The 6566-nt window shown below is 40.6% G+C and overlaps 1 non-coding gene across 1 annotated transcript; it reads left to right on the top strand.

The window, feature by feature from the left end:
* The first annotated feature begins 5879 nt into the window (after positions 1-5879).
* On the top strand, positions 5880-5986 carry LOC126237725 (U6 spliceosomal RNA). The gene has a single exon (XR_007545181.1). It is a non-coding gene; the product is annotated as a U6 spliceosomal RNA (small nuclear RNA).
* Positions 5987-6566: the final 580 nt, after the last annotated feature.

The raw sequence follows: 6566 nt of genomic DNA on the forward strand, positions 1-6566 counted from the left end.
TCTGATATACTTGATGTACATGTTTGAGAATTAACAATGACTGAACGTACTGCACAGTCATCTTCCTACATTCGCAATCAAGTATATGATCCTCACAAAGTAGTGGAGAGGCGGTTTAGTGATGATACAGAAATTGGGGGGCGTGCTGCCGTGTCATTGGTCGGTGTTGAAATTATGGTAAAATTGCTAAAATTGATTGCACTATCAACTGTGATGTTTATTATTACAGTAAATCTATGATGACTTTTTTCCATCCCATGCTGTTAATTACCATATAATTATTGACTGACTTCACTTGTTTGAGATGGAGGAAGAGTCTTGGTGGAGGGGCAATACCCTCTGGGGAAGGTTAGCACCAAAACAATGATCGTGTACATAACTGCAATATGAGGAATAAATAGAAATGGAACACTGAGCCATCAGCTGTCCTGTCGGTATGAAAGATGAGTTTAAATGTAGAGGCCATCAATCACCTTCAGACAGCTGTTTGGAGATGCTCCACAACACCGCAAAATTTCTTCTAGTTTCCATATATTGGGACTGTCTTTTATTTAAAATCATTCAGTGTGTGTGTGTTGTGGGAGCAGCAGCAACAACATAATTTACACCATGTGATGTCTAGTTTTCTTTCTGAGTCAATGGCTCAAAACATGTTAATGTCAGTTTAGAACCTAACACAAACCTCAAAGTCTTGGTGGAGAAGAAAACAAAATGTATGGCAGTGTACAAAGCTGTGTCATACATTGCTTGGACATGTTACAGTAGAAAAAAACAATGTTTCAAACAATGACATGGGACATAGGGACCTTTTCTTGCGACTGATAGTATAGTCTGTGGGATATGGTCCTCCTCCTACCTCACAGGCGGTGACACTTTACACTGGTCTGTGCAGGTGACTGATTGGATCAATACCTGTATATTTAATAGGGTTCAGCACATACGCTCGATGCTGGCACATAGAAGGTATTTGTTTTAGATACATATATCTATACCGACTTCTCTGTCGAGCAGAATTAGCGAAGCTTTTATAGTTCGAAGTTTTTTAATCTCTGTTGGGTGGTACATGATAGAGAGAGAATGTTGGCTTACAAACGCGGATGCACCCTAAGAGACACAGATCTCCTTCAGACTGCAGTACTTGTATGTAGTTTGGACATGCACCTCAATGCAGTACCAAATCCTTGTCCTCCTCCCAGTTTCCGCAACTGCTTTTACTGTCTTTTATAGTGCCTCATGTTGCAGGAGCAGGCTTCGTTTGGCGCTGACATTACACGTTCTACACGGTTGGTGGACCTACGACAATATGTTCCGATTTCCACCGAGTGTTCAAAACATAGCCCTGTCACATTACCTCAGCTCAACCTGTTTCTGCATGGGTTGCAGAAGGAGGTAGATATAGCATTCTCCGACTTCTTCTCAGTTCCGATTTAAATTGGAGCGATCACATGCACAAAGCTGCAGGGATGGTGGGGCAGAGTCTGAGGAACAGTTACAACATGCATAGGGACTGTCTAAAACTGCGGTGAATTTTAATGTTGCATATAGGTTCAGAAAGGGTAAATCATTTCGAAATGTGAGAGTGTCACAAACATGATTCACTAGTGGCTGTTATCATTAAAAGATATCACCATAGGACCTAAACCAAATATGTGGTGAATCGAAAGATTCCAAATCGCAAACAGCATTTCTACCAGAAAGCATAACAGTATAGATCTGAAAAACTAGTGTAAATTTCTTATGACCTCAATCTAGCGTTGTATTTTTTAAAAAATGATTCATCACATAGCACACCATCTCCTGTATGTGATTATTCTCAGTCAACCATCACCTATAAATAAGTGGATACATAGCACAACTTACGCATGGAATCGAGATAGAACGCGTTACAAATACTGGAGAAATATTCAGTGGCCGGCTTGAGGGAGTTGCAAATACCGACTTCAAAGTGTGTTCCTTAGCTGAATCACTTTCTAAATTCCGTGATTTTATTATGAGCTTAAACTGCTGGTGATCTGTACCTGCACTGTCGGTGTGTTAATACACAACCCATTATCACCTCTATATTCAGTGTCACAGTATTTTTGTGGAAAACATATCATTCACAAGCAATACCATACCTCGAATTATAAAGCTTAACATGGATATCGTTAACGGTACTTGTGACCACCTGTAGAACCAACACTACTTGTGAGAGTGGCATAGCCATTGCGATTGTGTTTTCAACACCTGGTGGCTTGTAAGATGATTATGTCTCTCTTTCAAAGACACACTGCTACAACTCGCCACATCTATAGCCGTCATCTTGCGTAAATCTGGCAACAATGCAATGTGGGTAACATTCTCTTTGTCCCACTATTGGCATTACTGTGTACGAAAATCAGCGGCCAGCTATTTAAGCGGATTACATGACCAGTGCGTGGGCGCCTAATGCCACATACCTCCAGAAACCTAGTAGCAAACTGTCGAATCTCTGATATGCAGAATCAGTAACGTATTTCGTTCCAAAGCAGGTAGTCATAATGTCTGACTCATCAGTGTATGCAGTACGTTTTGTGCACTGGTCAGAGGGTCTAATGATTAGATTAGATTAGATTAGATTAATACTTGTTCCATAGATCATGAATACGACACTTCGTAATGATGTGGAACATGTCAGGTTAATAAAAGATGTCTGTACAAGATATTACATTACACAAAATACTTCATGACACTAATGTTTAAGTAGTTGTTGTTTCCCCCCCCCCCCCCCCTAATTTATATCTAAATTCAGCCAATGAGTAGAAGGAGTTGTCATCTAGAAATTCTTTTAATTTATTTTTAAATGTTAGTTGGCTATCTGTCAGGCTTTTGATGCTGTTTGGTAGGTGACCAAAGACTTTTGTGGCAGCATAATTTACCCCTTTCTGTGCCAAAGTCAGATTTAACCCTGCATAGTGAAGATCATCCTTTCTCCTGGTGTTATAGCTATGCACACTGCTATTGCTTTTGAACTGGGTTGGATTATTAACAACAAATTTCATAAGTGAATATATATATTGTGAGGTTACTGTGAGGATCCCTAGATCATTAAATAGATGTCTGCAGGATGACCGTGGGTGGGCTCCAGCAATTAATTATTCTGATTACACGTTTTTGAGCAATGAATACTTTTCTACTCAACGATGAATTACCCCAGAATATGATGCCATACGAAAGCAGTGAATGAAAGTAGTCATAGTAAGCTAATTTACTGAGATTCTTATCACCAAAATTTGCAATAACCCTAATAGCATACGTAGCTGAACTCAGACGTTTCAGCAGACCATCAATGTGTTGCTTCCAGTTCAACCTCTCATCAATGGACACACCTAGAAATTTTGAAAATTCTACCTTAGCTACAGACTTCTGTTCAAAGTCTGTATTTATTACTGGAGTTGTGCCATTTACTGTACGGAACTGTATATACAGTGTTTTATCAAAATTTAAAGAGAGTCCGTTTGCTACCTAAGCGGCCCTCTTGGCTGTCCATGAGCCTAACTGACTCATGTCTGTCATAATAACTGAATGTAGTGGTTGTAAAGCAGATTAATTGTTTGTGCTCCCATGATACGTGAATGGAAACAACTAAAAGATGATTGGCAGACGCGGAAACGGGACTGTGGTGCAAGTCACCAAACCTAAAGTTGACATAGCGCACTTGCTCCTATTATAATAGTGGATTTTGCGCATGTCTTTTGGTTCTTTATCTTTATTTTATCGTTTGCTTTGTTTTCATGATACAGTGCAAATGTTCCATGACGACCAGCATATTTTTTTCATAAGTATTCTACAAAAAACAGAGGCCAGATACCAGAATGCGCAGAAAGATTTAGGTCAGCATTCTGCCTCTATTGCAGTAGAAAAATATAGTTGTTTTTTTACCTAGTTTGGTATGATGCTTAAAAGGTATAAGAGAATACAATGGATTATATAAAAAGTCTCTATGTATTGCGTACTAAATATTGTCTGATGTGTTCGTATTCATATTTTCTCTAAAATATAAATGTCGATATTTTGAAATGTTTATACTTCTCAGCATTGTACCACAAAAATTTGGTCAATTACGTCGGTTATGAATTTTGCTTTGGCCATTAATAAACTGTATCATTTCTGTTGTGGTCTTCAATTCGAATACTGTTTGATGCAGCTCTCCATGCTACTCAACCCTGTGCCAGCCTCTTCATTTCCAAGTAGCTACTGCGACCTACATCCTTTTGAACCTGCTTACTATATTCATCTCTTAGTCTCCCTCCTCGATTTTTACTCCCACACTTCCCTCATAATTCAGATACTAAATTGGTGGTGTTCTACCAACCTACTCTGTTTCTAGTTAGGTTGTGCCACAATTTTTTTTCTCCACAATACTATTCATTACCTCCTCATTAGTTATGTGATCCACCCATCTAATGATCAGGGTGCTTCTGTAGCACCACATTACGAAAGCTTCTATTCTCTTCTTTTCTAAATTGTTTATTGTCCATTTTTCACTTCCACGCACGGCTACACGCTGTACAAAAACTTTCAGAAAAGACTTCCTGACACATAAATCTATACTTGATGTTAACAAATTTCTCTTCTTCAGAAACGCCTTTCTTGCCATTGCTAGTCTACATTTTATATCCTCTCTACTTCGGGCATCATCAGTTATTTTGCTGCCCAAACAGCAAAACTCATCTACCACTTTAAGTGTCTCATTTCGTAATCTAATTCCCCCAGCATCACCTGATTTAATTCAACTACATTATCCTTGTTTTGCTTTTCCTGCTGTTCATCTTCTATCCTCCTATGAAGACACTGTCCATTCCTTTCGTCCGCAGCTCGTGGTCGTGCGGTAGCGTTCTCGCTTCCCGCGCCCGGGTTCCCGGGTTCGATTCCCGGCGGGGTCAGAGATTTTCTCTGCCTCGTGATGACTGGGTGTTGTGTGATGTCCTTAGGTTAGTTAGGTTTAAGTCGTTCTAAGTTCTAGGGGACTGATGACCATAGATGTTAAGTCCCATAGTGCTCAGAGCCATTTGAACCATCCATTCCTTTCAACTTCTCTTCCAAGTCCTTTGCTCTCTCTTCCAGACTTACAGTGTCATCGGCAAACCTCAAAGTTTTTATTTCTTCTTTCTGAACTTTAATCTGTAGTCCAAATTTTTCTTTGGTTTTCTTTACTGCTTTTTCAGTGTACAGACTGAATAATATCGGAGATAGGCTAAACCATAGGCTAAACCATGTCTCACTCCCTTCTCAACCACTTCTTCCCTTTCATGCTCCTCAACACTTCTTACACTGTCTGGCTTCTGTATAAGTTGTAAATAGCTTTTCGCTCCCCATATTTTACCTGTGCTACCTACAGAATTTCAAAGCAAGTACTCCAGTCCAGTCAACATTGTCAAAAGCTTTCTCTGAGTCTACAAAGTATGTTTGCCTTTCCTTGATCTATCTTAACTAATCTACCAGACGGGGTGAGGTGGCGCAGTGGCTTAGCACACTGGACTCGCATTCGGGAGGGCGACGGTTCAAATCCGCCTCCAGCCATCCAGACTTAGGTTTTCCTTGATTTCCGTAAATCGCTCCAGGCAAATGCCGGGATGGTTCCTTTGAAAGGGCACAGCCAATTTCCTTTCCCATCCCTGACACAGTCCGAGCTTGTGCTCCGTCCCTAATGACCTAGATGTCGACATAACGTTAAACCAAATCGTCGTTCTTTCCTTCTTGCTTCTACCAGTTACTCTGTTCTTCTGCAAAGAATTCTGCTAGGCCTGCAAGGTTCGCAGAAGAGCTTCTGTGAAGTTTGGAAGGTAGGAGACGAGGTACTGGCACAACTGAAGCTGTGAGAGAGGGGCCTTAGTCGTGCTTGGGTAGCTCAGACGGTCGTACTCGATTCGGCGATACATATACTAAAATTGTAACGATACAGAGAAGATTAGCATGGCCTCTGCGCAAGGATGACACGCAAAATCGTGAAGCGTTTCACATATAGCCGGCACGGTAGCTCAGCATGTTCGGTCAGAGGGTTAGCTGCCCTCTGTAATAAAAAAACCGAGTTAATCGATCAACAACGAACATAAACGGGTGCCTTAAGACGTTCACCCCGAGCAGATGCTACGAACGAAAGGGAACAAAAGGAGACAAAAAAAAGAAAGAAAAAAAAGAAAAAGATGGTAGAGCACTTACCCGCGAAAGGCAAAGGTCCCGAGATCGAGTCTCAGTCCGGCACACAGTTTTAATATGCCAGGAAGTTTCATATAAGCGCTCTTTCCGCTGCAAAGTGGAAATTTCATTCTGGAATTCGTGTTAGTATTTTGCAACCCTGACTTACGAAACTGATAGTTTGATAATATTCACACCTGTCAGTACCTGCTTTCTTTGGAACTGGTATTATCGTGTCCTTCATCTTTAATTCTGATTTTGATTTGTATTACGGATGGAATCTCATAACCTCGCTATCACAGTTCTGTACGGGAATAAGCCAAGTGACGTTGTGTTGACTAGTGTGAATATGCCACCATTGGACGGTGACGTCTCCTTACAGTCCACTAAAGTCTAGTGCGAATAGGTTT

The sequence above is a fragment of the Schistocerca nitens genome, chromosome 2 (genome assembly GCF_023898315.1).
Source record: "Schistocerca nitens isolate TAMUIC-IGC-003100 chromosome 2, iqSchNite1.1, whole genome shotgun sequence".
Taxonomy (NCBI): Eukaryota; Metazoa; Arthropoda; class Insecta; order Orthoptera; family Acrididae; genus Schistocerca; species Schistocerca nitens.